The following is a 16,794-nucleotide window of genomic DNA, read 5'->3' on the forward strand; positions in this document are numbered from 1 at the left end:
GGAGACTTTTCTAGCTGCCCTGACCAGCTGGCAGGTCAGTAGGGGGCTCTGAAGTGGATTGGGCCACACAGATGACACTCTTTTAACATTCCTGAGTTTAGTTATTGCTCCGGTGTACTGGTGCAGAGGAGTTTGTATGGTGGGTGTCCACCATCTAGACCACTGACAGACCTGGAAAATAGGATTTTCATGACTAAACATCTGTTCTTTGAATCAGAAAAGGTAATGGCAATAGGAGGACTGCAGCACTTAATTGTTAGGAGCCATTGGACAGATGAGGATTATTTTGGGCTGGGGTTATTGGGTGTGTTCTGTGGCTTTGATTAGATGTGATCTTGATTTCTTTATTTAGGAATTTTAGCTGGGAATTCTTGTTATCCTTTTAGTCCATAAACCTTTTTTTGCAGAAGATCTCTTTTCCCTTTACAGAAAAAAATCTACTCAGTCTCCTTCTTGTAATGAACACCAGAATAATGTCTTGCACAATGCACACCCTGGCAGGAGAAGTAGATGATATTTCCTCCTGTTGCTTCACTTTGACATGTCTTTGGTTCATCTAGATAACATGATCTTTTTTCCACATATTTCTCCTTCAAGAATTCACTGCTTGTCACACCTTATGATTTATGCACTTGTCAAACTTTTTTTTTGGTTGATAAATACCCTGCAAAGATAAGGCACTGGCCTTTGAAAATATGGTGCCAGTAATTAAAATGAAGAATGCATTACAGTAAAGGGTAGAAATATGGATCTAAAAGCCACACTGGTATTTTTAGTGATGGGAGTAATTGAGAGTTTCATTTTAATAATTCAGTGCAGCTGAGATTAATAAATGGTATGAGGTATAACTGGTCTTTGAAGACCAGGGGTATAGTTAACAATTTGTTTTAGTATATCCTGAAAGATGCTGCTGGAATTAGTGTATAATAACTCAGCACAGTCCTACAATTTCCAAGTCAGTTTTGTAAGAGTGAGGATTATGCTGAGTGAAGTGACCCATGTGAGGAGAAGCCACAAAGGCCCCGTGCCCCAGCCATAGCTGCAGTGGGTCGCTGTGCATCGGTTTCTGCACAGGCGGCAGCGCAGGGGGGCTGTGTGCAGGACCAAACATCCGCCCAGCCGCGCGCTGGGGTGAAGTGCCTGCTAATGACATGAGCCCTCCAGGGCAGGCCTGAAGGAAACCCTCTCCTTCTTTTTCAGGGGTAGGCTGGTGCAGAAAGTGGGGGAGAAAATAATCAATGTATAGGTGAAATGTGACTGGCCAGGGAGCAGTCCCACCTACTATGTCCCACATCACGAGTTGCTAGAGAGAGCACTCCACAGGGGCAAAGTTCTGGGTAGGTGAATAAGTCATGATCACTCTTATCCTCCTTGCTCCATCTCCCAGGAGTCTCAGGAGGTCCCAGGCTGCCTTCTGCCATTAGTGAATAGCTTTTAGGGGAACAGATCAGCTTTCAGTTTGAAGGGATGCTTGTATCACTGGAGTCCAGCCATGCAAATCTTACTTGCAAACACCGTAAAATGTCTTTCTACACGTGGTCCCATGGGGTTCATTACCTTGTTGTCTTTTCAAGTGCTGTGCCAGAGAGCATTTTCCAGTTGGACCCCTTAGTTCTTATCACGTCCCACTTGCACAGGAACTCTGCCAGTGTAGAAGCTGTGAGCTTCATCTGCTTATGTTCCTTGGCTCAGCAAACCTATTTGAAAGGGTTAGCTCTGTGCAGCCAGCAGAACCACTTGTCAGGATAATTCGCTGTGTGTTCCTTTATGGATCCTATAAGCATCATGGTTGTTTTTGATGAGAATTTTTCTCCAGTTTATGAAAAGACTAAACCAAATAAATGATTGTGCTCTCTGATTCAGGTGTGAGGCCAAGCAGTGCTGAGCTGTAGCTGGTTGATTCATAATCTTCTGTTTGACTACAGAGTATCTCGTGATCAGGAGCTGGCCCTGGACCTGCCAAAAGGTAGAAACCTCCAACAGCTAAGTCCAGTTTAGATCCGAATGGAACAAGATGCCATAAGCATCTGAACAGTTGTCTGGGCTTATTTCTGCTCTGGTCTTGATAGGGTTAAACTCAACAGCTTTATCTTGTTACACTCAGACACTGGAAAAACCTTATTTCCTGTCTGTATGTTAGGTGGGTGAGTTACATTGCAGATGTATGTTACAGCTGGGATGCATATGTTGCATTCTGCCCTGACTTTGCAGGGATGATTACACACATGGAAATTATTCAGGCTTTCTCCCATTTGCTTTGCAAGGTATATTTTCTATACCTTGTATATACCCCTAACTTACTGTTCACAGCAATTGATGGGGAGAGACAAACACTGTCTGCCTTTTGAAGTCATAGAGGGATCCTACACAAATGGTCAATTGGTTTGCACATAAGGGAGAGTTTAACAACTTTCTATACTTCTGTTTCTCATTTCAGTTTCTAGGATAACCTGAAATTATATGGGAATCTTTTAAGGGAGAATCTTCCCCTCTCTTCTTGAAATGCCAGTTTGCATCACAGGCTGTTTGATTTGGTGGGTTTGGTTGTTTTTTCATCATCTGCCTGACTGTAGTTTTTTTTCCTCATTAGGTTTAGCTTTCTGATATCACGATAAATTTCAAAGCAAATAAGGTTTTTCAATCCAGGTTCAAACATCTCAGCTTCCTCTAAATCAAAATTTGTGGAACACTAAAGATTATGATCTGAAAACTCTGTAAAACTCAGTTACCAGTTAAGAGGCATGGCAGTATTCTTAAGAGAGTTTCTAATATTTTTTACAGTTTAATACTGTCTAGGTCATCTGATAAACTGAAAGCAGCAAGTACATTAAATACAGTGCAATGACTTATACAGACCAAGGCCAGGGTTTCTGGTTTACTCATTTTATTGGTTTAAGTCTATGGTAGTTCTCCTGATTGCCACAGCAGGTACCCATAGGCTACACAGTGCCGTCTTAGCTCTTGAGCATGAAAATCACACTGTTTCCATTTTGTTCCTGGACTGTGCTGCTGGTGCATTATTCAGATTTGGACTGAATTATGATTTGATTTGACCTGGCCTACATTGCACTGCTTGCCAAAACACTGAGTAAGCCAAGGAGGCAGGTAACAGCCTCAAGTGGCGTGGTCTCCTGATCTCAGGATCAATGATCAGCTTTCACTGTTCAGGTTACTGCTGTTACCATAGGCTCATTAACCCCACTGCAGTGTGCTGGAGCTGTGCAAGCACAGGACAGAGCCGTCTGCTGCCCCCAGGAGTCCTCAGCCTGGGCTTAATGCAACAGTGCTCTCTCAGCAGAACAGCCACTGAGCTCCTCTCCACGTTTCTTTGCTTCTCTGTTAGCCTCACAGTATAGACAATACCAAGGAGGAGAATCTGAAAGAAAAAAGTGATGCCACTTTTGAAATAGAACTATCTATACCCTCTGTTTGGCACGCAGCAAATAGTGACTCAGCCGCTGTTTGTGTGCAGTGCTTCTGGCCCACAGATGGTACCATACACTTTGTTTAGGCATACAGATCTTAGCCATTTCATTATACCACTGCAGTCTCTCATGTAGGTACATATATTTTTGTGTCTCTGCCAAAAAGAGCATTTCTTCTAAATATTGCCATGAAAAAAACCCACCTTAAACTTGCAAGCATGCTGTGCTCAGTTTGGCTGGGATAGAGTTAATTTTCTTCAGAGTAGCTGGCATGGGACTATGTTTGGATTTGTGCTGGAAACACTGTTGATAACACAGGGATGTTTTCTTTATTGCTGAGCAGCACTTACACAGGGCCACAGCCTTTTCAGTTTCCCACACTCTGCCAGTGAGTAGATACACAAGAACTGCGAAGGAGCATAGCAAGGACAGTGGATATCCATAGGATATTCCATACCATAGAATGCCATGCTCAGTACATAAAGCTGGGGGAAGAAGAAGGAAGGAGGTGATGTTTGGAGTGACAGTGTTCGTTGTCCCAAGTAACCATTACACGGGACAGAGCCCTGCTTTCCTGGAGATGGCTGAACACTTGCCCATGGGAAGTAGTGAAGCAATTCCTTGTTTCACTTGTGAGCTTGGCTTTTGCTTTCCCTTTTAAACTGTCTCAACCCACAAGTCTTCTGAGTTTTACCCTTCTGATTCTCTACCCCATCCCACCAGGGGAGTGAGCGAGTGGCTGTGTGGGGCTGAATTGCCATTTGGGGATTAAACCATAACACATGCATGGAATGGGAACACTACAATGAAGATTTTCACCACCTCTCTGCACACCTTATGAGCCTCTTTGATCATTTAGCTTCTCAGACTGTTGATTTGAACTCAGATTCATTCCTGTAAAGACCACAAATCAAACCCTGTCATAACCAGAGGGCATGGTGTGTTATCATTATTGCTTACCTCTGAATGAACCTGAAAAGCAAGGTGATCAATACAGACATAATTGCCAGTGTCACCAATTAATTGTTCCTGAGTAACTGAGGGCCTCTTCAACTGGCAGCCTGTCAGTCTCAGAAAAAGCAGCAGTCTCAGGAACAGCAGAGTAATGTGGCAGACTTCATGTGGGATGAAAACACCCTTTTGAGCAAATGTCAATTATTAGCAGTAGACTCTTCTTTCACTGCTTTGCTGCACGTCTAACTTTGCCATCACCAGATGGGGATGCCCTGTGCAGCCTGTACCTTTCTGTGTGTGGCAAGGATCGACCAATCTTGGTTTAGCCCTGCTTCAGCCATATGCTTAAGCAGGTACTTAGGGTAAAGCATGAGATTAAGTCACACTGAATTCAAAATTAGTCAGATACTTAAAGGCTTAATTCAAAAACTACACAAATAAAACTCATCCTTTCTCAGTTCTTAATCACACAAGTTGTATGGAAATCTCATCCAAGCAGCATCTGGGCTGCTAAAAATTAACACTTGAAGAACACAGTATATTATTTGTAGAAGGTTCTAAAATATTTTTGACACTTTTTAGAATGAGGGCTGACCTTAGTAACCATGAAGGTCATTCCAGCTAACTGGAGTTAATTCCAGCACCGATCTCCGTGTCTCTATCAGTGGAAAATGGAACCAAGAACATAAGGGGCTTTTCAGGAAAGCAGTTTCATGGTAAGCCACGTTACCCTCTGTAAGTTTTTGAGTTGATTCTGCATTTAGCTTTTATCCCTCAATCCATCTGTTGAACACAAATCATTTGTGGCCAAGGCTTATAGAGAGAAGGTCACTTTTTCATAACATGAGTGTTTAAAAAAACCCTCAAGATTTTGTCATGTGGCTTCAGTTTAAATGTAGTTCCCAGCTAATTAGTCTGGTAAAGCATGTATATTTGCAAACAAAGAATAACTATACTATCCCAGTGGAGATCAGCAGAGGAATTCGGGGAATGGAAATGTTGATAATTGCAGTTCCTGTGCTATAGTTAGCTGGAGCAGACAGACGGCTGCCCTTAAGGAGACCTCTCTTGGTGCCAAGACTGTTACACACAGGACAAAAGGCAGTAGATCAAATTGCAGGATGAAAGGCCAGATTCTGATGTCCTACCTCATTTTATTCAGTCCTTTCTCAGATAAAATTATCATGGGGCATTTCCTAAAGAGAAACTAGAAAGATTCCCAGGAATCTTAAGCGGAGGGAGACCCAGATACCTAATTTCTTTTCTGAGAGGTGTGTAATTCTTCTTTCCTTTTTTTCTTTATTTCTTTTTTTTTAGTCTGTGTCTGACTTACTAACTACCAATATCAGTTAGGTAATTCTGCCTGATTGCACAGGCATTCCTGTGGGTGCACGTAGGTGCTTTTGGCATCCTGAAGAATTATGCATTTTTAACACTTGCCATTCCTCTGGCTTGGAAAGTAAAGATAACACTGTTTCTCTTTAAAAGCAAATAAATATCACTACCATCACCAACTCAACCCACTGATAGCTACCATTTCGGCTTAGTTTGCATTGAGCTTTCACTTCATAACATAGATTTTACCAAGCATAGGATGGTTAACATGTCCCAGATGATGAATGGATGAATCAGATGGACTGATTTCAGATGGGGGAGAGTGTGTGTGTGTGTGTGTGTGTGTGTGTGTGTGTGTGTGTGTATTTTCTGGCTCTGCATTGAGAACTGTGTGCTGCAGGCTGGTTGTCCAGAGGTGCCAGCTTACAGCTTACTTTGCTTTCTGAACTCAACAGACACTTTGCCGCTGGTGCAAAGTTGAAGATGTATCTGTTCAGGGAGGCAACAAATGAAGTATTCTAGCAGTTAGTCTTGATGACAGAGGTAGAAACAGGGAAAAATACTTCTTGAATAGACCTGGCAATAAGCCTTCAATGTGGCTTAAACACTGCTGCCCCCATCACAGTCAATCTAATTTGGTTTTTGCTCTGGCAGTCCAAGTGTGCCTGACCAAGAGGTTTGTCTCAACCTTGTGCTTCTTCATCATCTATTTCATTGGAATGCAAAAAAAGAGCATGCTGTACATTTACTTCATATTGTCGTTTCTACAGCAATGGAAGAAGGGTTCTCTCTCTCCCTAGTGCAGCTAAAGCATCCCCACTGGTGCTGATGCCATGTGAAGAGTTCACTATGAGCTCAGTGCCCTTGAGTGAGGCTCTGGATCCTGAATTTGCAGTGCTGCAGCACTCACTCGAGCCTGTACGCACTCTTCCAGCTCCCAGGCACTGTCTGCCTCCCCTCCTCTCCCTCCCTCCTTGCCACGCTTTGGCTGTGACCACAATAGGAAGTGACACTCTCCCGATGGCCACATCAAAACTCTTTAAGCACTGGAAGCTGAATGTTAGCCAAGAGGGCTCCCCTGGCCAACAGCCGTCACCCCCTTCTTCCACTAAGCCTTAAATAATGAAATCTTCTGGCAAAACAAAGAGGTTTAAGGATGTAAAGCATCCCTTATTTCCTCTTTCCTTAGAAAGCATTTGGTTGAGGTTGATTTAATGATACAAATGTAAGGTTCTAGTTATCATTTGATACCTCTATAGGCTTTATACATAAAGGGAGACCCAAAGGAAGGATGCAGTTGGAGCAGATGCGTGTACACTCTGTGTCCCATTTGCCAGTGCTGGTCAGCAAGTACTGCTGGATGGTGGTGCTTCACACACCAGCTCCTGTAAATCAAACTGGCAGGAGGGGGCACAGATAAAGGCTATTTTGTGATAGCTACGTGGTTGAAATTTCTGGTGACTTCTGCATGTGTGCAGTGAGCAAGAAGATGGTTTGGTTTCTAAAGATGTGAAATGCTTTGCACTGAGAGAGGTGAACATGGGCTGATGAAGAAATGTAGTGATGTGAAAAGATGCCAAAAATGAACAAGACAACTCTTAACCCAAAAGCAGCATCATGTCTGAGCCCTGTTTGTACTTGGCATGCCAGAGGAGGAGAAGGAGACAGGAGATGAGGCTCAGGCACAGTGATCAGCCTGCCACGAAGAACTGTACTGGGAGATCACAGGCTTGCTGGGCACTTCACTGCCTCTGACATCAGCCCCTACTGTACAGCAGGAGGCAGGGGTGGTTTTGCTTCGCAGCTCATCAAAGCTCAGCTTCCGTCCCGAGCAGACGGATGGGTCAGCTGGGGCACCATCCTGCCAGCAGGACCTGCGGCTCCAGCCGCTTTGAAGCAAGATGCAGCTCCCTTAAAGGGACGTTTTTTCTACCTCCAGCCTTTGGATGACTTGGAAGACCTGAAGCCTAAGAGCTGATGAACCTTGTCATTTTAACATGGCTGAGCTGCAGATACTGTTCTGCGCTACTTCAAAGCCAGATCTTTGTTTAAAACTTGCCTGCATGCTTTATCTCCCTAATGGCTGCTGGCTCTCACAGGTCGCAGAAATCATCTGCTACAGCAGTCGATACCCAGCTTGTGTCTCTAGTGCCTCCAGTGCATCTCGTGCAGCCTGGCAGTAGCTCCCCTCACTCACATCTGCTGTTTGCAAGGCAGGCGGAGAGCTGATCACAGAGGGAGAGCAATGCCAGGCAGAGGAGTCACGCTTGCCTCCACTTCTGTTACAGCCAGCAAGGATGAGAAACATGCTTCTTCCCCTCGGGCAGCCGGAGAAAAAAGAAACCACAGAGGAGCACAGAACTGTCCCAGTACAACATCTGTGAATACTGCGCACCGCCTCTAGTGGGCCGGCACACAAGCACACGAAGACAACCCTGTGAGGCAACTTTGCATCAGTTGTGCTGTGGTTTGCTTTCACATGAGAGGAATTAAATGCAAGCTGACACAAGATCAGAGCCAACAAAATTATGTTTTCAAAGGCAGAAAAAAAAACCCCACAGAAACAGAACATCTCATAGATGTATCCCTTCTCACACAGCTCCCACCTCCTTTAATTGCTGGTTCACAAGCACCTTAATTAGTCCTCAAACCACAAGAGTGCTTGTGTTCTTCAGCCTGAATCTGTAGCCAAGGGAAGGGGATTAAGTTCTTTACCTGTCCTTTCAGTGTCCAGTCACCTAATGCATAAGCACTTCTCTCCTACAGGTGTTCATTTTTGAATGTACTCTTACCATTGTGCCTCTGTTAGAGCAGCTTCTTGTTGCAGTTAAATGAGCGCTGTTCTCAAATTCTTTATTAAATGTAGCTTCACCTGCTGCTAGAAGGGTTAAATTGTAATATGCTTTGGTACGATCAGTGGTGGAGAGAAGAAGGGGAGCCTGACTGGGCTCCTGCTTTTGCTTGGGATCTGCTCTCTAGAGCACATTCACACTGCACCCAAAAAATGCCAGGCACACCTGGAAGTTCTCTAAAGGCAGACAGCAGCCTGTGTCACAAGTGCAATTCAGCAAAAGCCAGGGTACACAGCATGCATGTCTCCTTGGTGAATAAATTCACGCTGTTTCAGCTTTTCCCAAGACTAAACAAAAGTTTGATAATTGCTTCTCCAAAGCGAAGAAAGAGGTGGGCCTGAGAGGGGGGTGGGTTGAGGCAATATTAAATAGCTACTTTTGGAAAGTTGAAATGCGGTTTGGACAGGCAGACAAACGGACGTGGTGATGCGAAGTGTCTGAAGGGAAACCTTTGGTTTTTAACATGGGTGCTCAGTGGCCGCCATGCTCCTGGGCATCCTAGCACAGGCTTTACATTTCAGCTGGGAGGCTTTATAAGCAGCTAAGTATTTGCAGATGGATATGCCCAAACCAGTGAAGTACTGAGCTGCCATGAACTTAGCTCTCATGTGAGCCCTGGGGTGCATGGGTAGGGCTGCAGCACTTGCAGGGCAGCCCTGCACATGGGGCTGACTGCAAAACTAACTGCATGTGCTGGTGCTGCCACTTCTCTTTTCTATCTAATGCTTCTGTTCGTTTGTTAGTCTCTTTCCTGGAGCAATGAGCTTCCTCTACTGCTTCAGAGGGGCTGGCCTGCCCACCTCTAAGACAAATGCTGCAAGCAGCAGCAGCTGGAGGACATTTCAGTGCGGTTGCTGAGGCTTTGTGCTCTCTTTTGGATCAGACTATGCATTTTTGAAGGTACCAAGATGTTGTTTCATATGCTACCCTTATTCTCTGTGGTTGTAGTCCAAGAGCTGGTTTGGGGGTTGGTTTTCTTTCTGTTTTCTCCTTACAAAGCTGCCTACCTATGAATAGTTATCTCCCATGGACTCACTGAGAAAGTGACCTGGTTTCAGGGAGGCAGTCCAGGTAGATGAGGTGATATGTTTGGCTCCAAGACAGGAATTCAGGATCTAAGCAGCTGGTTGAGTGCCTAAACCAGGCTGAAACACCCACTGAAGCTGGAGGGAACAGATTTGGGATCCTGCCTAGGAACACATGCATACCCATCTCCTGCTGTTTCCAGAGTTGCCAAGTATTTAATCCTCTCTGGGATGGGACTTGAAAAGGTAATATTTGACCTCCTCTGAATGGGAAATGCTCCTGACAGGGTACAACAGAAACAAAATCAAGCTGAAAGAAAGACAAGAGTGTGGCTTTCTAGACTTGGGATTAGACGGCATGGATTTATAAAGATGTCTCCCACCCTGCTGTTTGATCATTACCGTGTTGTGACGAGTGGTGAAAACCACCTCTGTATGGTCACGTTTTCCTTCTGCAGCACTGGGGCACCTCTCAGCAGTGTGTTGGGAGGAACTACAGAACACAGGAAAAGAGATCTCAGACTTTTCAACCTGGACCCATCAGGGTTTAAATGCAAATATTGCTGCTTTAAAACTTGAAATTCCCTTATATTTTGGAAAAGTCCAAATTTGAATATTGTGCTTCAAGCCCTTTATGGTGCTGCAGTGGTATGAGTGAGGTTAAACAAACAAAAAAAAACCAACCCAGCTTTAAAAGAGCAGCAGCACTGAGCAGACCTTGTGTGCAGTGGGTGGCTTTGTCTTTTCTGTACAGCCAAATGTCACAACTGCAGGTAAAAATATTTCTCTCTGTACCAGACATGAAGAGACCATGAGGAGTCATGGCATCTCCTTGCTGCTCTCTGTTCAGATGCTCTGGGGAGGGTAAATACCCTCAGTGTGCAGATGCCCCAGCTCAGGCCATTGAGAGAGAGCCTCCACTCAGAATATTATCTCCTGCCACAAAATCTCATTGTTAACTAATACCAGTTGAGATGTTTCCATAGGGAAGTAAATAAATAAGGGCCTTCCTCCCTTCCCCAGATTGTTGCAGGGAAACCACCCACGATGTGTTTGAGGGGAAAGAAAAGAAACAAGCTCCCTGATGTGCACATCCAAAGAAACTGAAAATGATTGATTCCTCTCTGTTGAGGTATAGTGCAAATAAGGGCTTTGTCTCCCAGCTTTAGAAAAGGCAGTGTCTTTAGACCAGGTCCACTTCCTTGTGCCAGAGGGGTTTCAGCAAGGAACTAGGGGGTGAAAGCAAAGCAGCCTCGTTGGGGGTCAGGGAGGAGCAGCCCGTGCTCTTCTGTGGCAGAGGGTGAGTCAGGGGATGCTGATGTGGTTCAGACAGGGCTGGGGAGCTGCCAGAGCCACCTGCTCACACACCCAGGGAGTGCCATGGCCAGGAGGGCAAGGGTGAACACCCAGGGCCACTGAAGCTCTGTCTGCTGTGTGCAGTCTTGCCCCGGTGCTAATGTTAATTTATAGTCTGAACTGGCTCCAAAGCCCTGTTTAATATTAACAGCCAGGTCCTGTGGGGCACCACTGTGTGTGGCCCTGGAGAGACATGCCAGCAGATGGTTCCTATCCCTGAGAGCCATGCAGCAAAGAGGCAAAACATCCCAGAGGAGGCACAAAAATCCTGTGTATTTCTAATCCTGTGTATTCCTAAGTGAGGAAACTGAGGCATGAAGCAGCAGCCACAGCAAAAAACATGAGAAATAAATCCTCTGCCTCCACTGGCAAGGAGATAGGGACTGCAGCCATGTGCAAGGGCAGGCTGTGGGGAAGCAGCAGCATTACCCTGTACCTGGGTCTTAGAATCATAGAATAGTTAAGGTTGGGGAAGACCTCTAAGATCATTGTCCAGCTGTTAACCCAGCACCACCATGTTCACCAGTAAACCATGTCCCCAAGTGCCACATCCAGATGTTTTTTGAGCACTTCTGGGATGGTGAGTCAACCACTTCCCTGGACAGCCTGTTCCAATGCCTGATCACCCTTACAGTGAAGAAACTTTTCCTAATATGCAATCTAAACCTGCCCTGGTGCCACTTGAGGCCACGTGCTCTTGTGCTATTGCTTGTTAGCCGGGAGAAGAGACCAACCCCTCCCGACTACGACTTCCTTTCAGGCAGTTGTGGAGAGTGATATGGTCTCCCCTGAGCCTCCTTCTCTCCATGTTAAACACCCTCAGTTCCCTCAGCTGCTCCTCACAAGACTTGTGCTCCAGACCCTTCCCCAGCTCTGTTGCCCTTCTCTGGACACGCTCCAGCACCTCAATGTCTTTCCTGTAGTGAGGGGCCCAGAACTGGACACAGGACCTGAGGTGTGTCCTCATCAGTGCCAAGTACAGGGGGACAATCACTGCTGTTACTGTTTGGTTTTTTAACCTCATTGCTCTTTCCAGCAAATTGTTCTATCTCAGCCTGTGATCTCTGCCTGGTGTCACCCACCAGAGGGGAGTAGGGAGGAGCAGTTCACGGTTTTCTTTTTAATGGGAGCACTAAATTGGGTGCACCATTCCTAAACCATGACACAGGGGTTTTATTCTGCTCCCCATCTCAGTTTTCCAGCTCAGGGGGATGGGTACTCCAGGGTTCTGAGATCCCTGTGGGTGGCTGGGGCCACTCTTGATGGTCACTGCTGGGTCTGGCCAGTTCATCTGCATCAGCCTGGACATGCAGCATCTGGGAAGTGTTAATGTTTAATCCTCACCCTCAGTCCTGGACATGGCCTCGGTGGTTTCCCTGAGTCCACTGTGATCTCTTTGCTGGTGATTCTGGAGATGCTGGGTTCCCACTGCGTGCAGGCAGGTGACAACGGAGAAGAGGGAAGCCTCATGCTGGAGCTTTGAGAGACCACCCTGTGTAAGCCACAGAGGACATTGTTCCCCCCATTGCTCCCCACCATCACATTGTTGCTTCCTCATCAGTTTTGCCAGAAAGACCCTGAGAAAGGGGGCGATGTAGAAAGTGTAGCTGAGGACTTACCCTCTTCAACAAAAAACCCACAGTCCTATGGACCCCTCCAGGACTGAAGAAACAACTGATACATGAGGTCTGCTGATGCACCCCAATATATCTTTAGTGGGAGGCAGGAAAAGTAGCAAGGCCCTTCCCAGCAAGGAGAATCATCTGCCTGCTTGGCTGAAAGCAGAGAAGTGAAGTGATGGATGCTGCAGTTCCTGCTGAGGGAGGTACAGCCATGCAGAGGTGCTAAAAGCACTGGGAGAGGAGGCAAGTGAAACTGGCAGGGCCAGGAGAGGGTGGCTGTACTGACACTCTCAGGGTGCTGCTCTGATAGACACCAGCTCCCTCTGCTGCAGTGGGACTTCTTCCATTTCTGAAGTTGCAGTCATTAGTCACCAATCTTGATGGCATCTCATCTCTTATATCAATTTCCTGCCCTAGCTGCTGATCCAGGCTATAATCACTTTGTTTTTTCCCAGGGCCAGGCAAGAAGTAGAGTGGAAATGAGTTGAGAGCTGAGGTGAAATGAGGAAGAAGTATGATCCCCCAAGGAAAAGCATTTCTCAGTTAATGAAGTGTGAACCTAAATAGCAGGGAAGGGATGAAGAGCAGCAAGCCACCATATTCATTAAACCTCTGAGTACTCTGAAACGTAACGAGGGCCACAGCCATCCTGGTCAGGAGCCACAACATGGGGCAAAGTGGCAAGCCTGGTGCAGTGAGATAGCCAGAGGCATCAGGGTCACATGTCTGCCCAGTTCTTGTGTTCCTGTGCTCCTGTTAATTTATTTTCCACTTTAAGAAGAGGCAAGGCAGGAGAAAAGATGTCATAGATGCCTTTTTCAGGTGGGAATTGCAATGCCGCTCTAGGTAGTGTTATGGAGCTGAGGGATGAAATTCCAAAGCCACAAATCCCACTGGCAGGCAGCTGAGTGTTTAATGCTAGGTTTAGATTAGCAAGCTGCAGCTTTCCCTGAGAGTTCAGCAGAGCTGCTTAGGGCAGTGCGACCATTGTCGCCTTCCCACAGTCCATTTCAGACGGCTCTGCACTCTTGCTCCAGCAGCTCTCAGCTCTACACCACAGTGATGGCAATGGAGGCAAGAAGGGTCTCCCCATGAGGGTTTCAGAGGACTTTTAATGGTTACATCTTGTCCCAGCGATCCCCAGAGGCAGAGAGACCTCGTGATCTGAGCGCAGGGGGGTTTTCTCAGGGGCTCAGGGGCGGTACATGGGCAGAGTTGGGGTACAGGAACCAATAGGGAAGACCCGAGGGAATGGCCAGGGCCAGGGCAAGGAACAGGGGGGGAACAATGTGAAAGGCATTTAAGAAATGAATCAGTGGGAAATACAACACCACAGCTGAGTGTGTGGGAAGAGGTAAGCTGGCAGGCAACTACTCCCCAGTGTCTGTCAGGTTCAGGGTGTCTTTTGTTCTATCAGGGGTCTGACAGCCACACTTTTCACATGCCAGGCCCTAAAAGAAAAATGTGCCACTCATTTTGTGGTCAGGAGTAGCCTCTTGATGCAGCACTGCACTCAGATATTATGCATATGCACAATACATATGCATACAAATATTGTGCCCCCTCTCCTAATGGCGAGACCAGCAGTAACTGGTCTCTTAGTCTTTTTGTAGATAAAGTAAATCATGAGATTAATTTCCTCTCCTTTTTTTGGATACCCTTGTCAGCAGTAAAGTATATTAAATACGTCATAAGCAAAAGCCCTCATGTTACCCTAGAAAATATATTCGTTTAGGGAGACACCATGCCAGCAGGTTTTCAGCATGTGTCTTTACTGCAGGCTGGTTCTTTGTAGGCATAGAGATAGGTCATGGCCACTGGCAGATCACTTGAGCTCCATGGAAGAGCTTTTTTCATAAAAAACCAGCATTTTCAAACAAGCAGCATGAACGTACCAACCTTCTTGAAATGTGGAGGACTCTGGGTGTTGAGCCGGGGGCAGTGCTGGAGCAGCAGCAGGATCTCAGAGCACCTCGTTCAACCTGGCACTCCCCACTCTGAGCTTCTGTGCAGGCCAGGGCACCCTGGGGCCGACCTGGAAACCTGCTGACCCCTTCAGTGTAAAGACACATCCTGGGGTTTTCCTGGCCTGTGTTAGTGTAAAACCCTCTCATCCACCACCAGTTTCAGAGGGAACAGCCTTGGGAAGGCCAGGGTCTAGGGAGCAGGGTGTATCCAGCACCTTCAGAAGCTCAGCTCTGTCAAGCTCCAACCCATAAAAACCAAAGCTCCTCAAACTGGTAACAGGCTTTGGCAATGCAGTGGCTCTACTCAGAGATGGAATAGAGCAATATCTCTGATGGGATTTCAAGTGCACACCCCGAGGTTTCATCCACTGAGGAAGCTCCTTGCTCCCACCTCCTGCCCAGCCTTTGTACTGCTCTGGTGGCTTTCACAGCCTTTCTGGCAAGTGGGGTTCTGCCTGTGGACTTCTGCCACCCCTGGGGTGGGAGAGCCATGGTGCTGCTCACATCTTAAAGAGATTATGCCATTCTGAAAGACCAGGGTGAGCAATGGGGAATTATGAGGACACCAAAGGCAAAACCCATGGCTCTGCTGGGTGGGAGTGAAGTGGGGGTGAAAAGAGAATCCTGCCAATATAAACCCTGCTTCCTGGAGGCCCAGGAGCTGTGTGGTACATCCTGTCACATGGACAGCTGTCAGCTTTCAAGAGGGCAGGAGAAGTCATTGGCAACCCTAAAGAACACAAAGTAAACCCTTCCCATGCCTCTCTGTTCTGGATCTTGTGGGAATATCAGCAAAGGAGAAATAATACATCAGTCAACTGACAGCTCCCACAAAAAAAAAAAAAAAAAAGAGAGAGAAAAAGTAGATTTTCCAGTAAAAAGTGTATTTCTTTGGCTTCTTCCCCATCTGCAGAGCAGACAAGACAAATATGGCCTAGTTTTCACAGGTGCTGGGCACCCATGAATCCCACTAGCTTTAGCAGGTGGTGCAGATGCTTGGTTCCTCCGGAAGACAGAAACCAGGTCATAAATCTCCCTGCCTTTACCAGTGTCATCTTCAAACTTTTTAATTAAAAAACTCTGCCTTCTATTGTTTCTGGGATCTGGAAATTAATTGTCATTAATACAGTTTAAGGTTCTGTTGCTCAGATCCTTTTGTCCTTCAGGTGAGTGGTATGACCAGAAATCTGGAACAGACTGTATCCCTGCTGCCTTAAGGGAAAAAATTAATCTGTTTTTGAAATTCATTTTGCAAGAGTTGTGAGCCTCGTTACACTCTGCGCTGCTGCAGCTCCCCTTTGGTGGCAAGTGGTATTTCAGGTGAGCGGGCTGTGTGACTGTATTAGACCCACATCACTACTGCTGCTAAAACAGCTCCTGTGAATGAAGTGGAGAGGGGAGAGAGCAAGTGAAATGAGATTTATCTTCACTTTGTGAACCTAGATGGAAATTTTCCCAGTACTTCATATCCATATTCATATCTTTTTTCTCTTTTTCCTCTTTTTCTTTCCCTGTATGTGTGTATATGTCATCTACAGCACTTTCTGCATTGCTTTGCTCCTTCATCTTTGCCTGTCAACACCTCCCAGACAGAGGACTTTCCCCTGACTTCTTTCTCCCCACAGCTAAGTAACCATGAGTAACCACGGCCATGCCTCGTGCACTGTTCCTTGAGCCGTGTGTGGTCTCTTTGGTATGTGGCCCTTAGAGCCTCCTGCATTTGCTCAAAAGCAGCTGGTACGCAAAGAGCACAACAGCACACGCTGGGCTGCTGGGGCTCTATCTCCGTTTCTCTCCTGATCTTCTGTGCATCATGGGAGGATTTCTTATTTGCATGTTCCCTACTTCCAGGCGTGCTACGTGTGCACAGACACACGCTCAAATGAAAGGCAGTCGTGTTTAATGCCTTTTCTGCATCTTGATCTGAAATGCAGAGAACAAAAATCTCAAGAGTAAGTGCTTCTTTGGTGTATATTGCAGCTTGTCCAGATACAGCTTTCCTTCACCAGCTTTTCCCTGTCACTTTGTTCTGCCATCTTATATTACTACTGCACTGCTCTGTGCCCTTGCAAAAGGGCATTCCGTTAAGGATGGAGCTATTATTCATTAATAACTAATATTTTTTGACATTGTCAACTTCTGCAGCATGGCAGATGACTTTGATACAGAGAAGAAAAAAGAGAATTTCCCCATAACCTTTGTAGCCTGCTTCCCTCTCTGGGAAACACAAGAAAAGCTGTCAAGGTTTCTTCTTCATA

The sequence above is a fragment of the Aphelocoma coerulescens genome, chromosome 5 (genome assembly GCF_041296385.1).
Source record: "Aphelocoma coerulescens isolate FSJ_1873_10779 chromosome 5, UR_Acoe_1.0, whole genome shotgun sequence".
Classification (NCBI taxonomy): domain Eukaryota; kingdom Metazoa; phylum Chordata; class Aves; order Passeriformes; family Corvidae; genus Aphelocoma; species Aphelocoma coerulescens.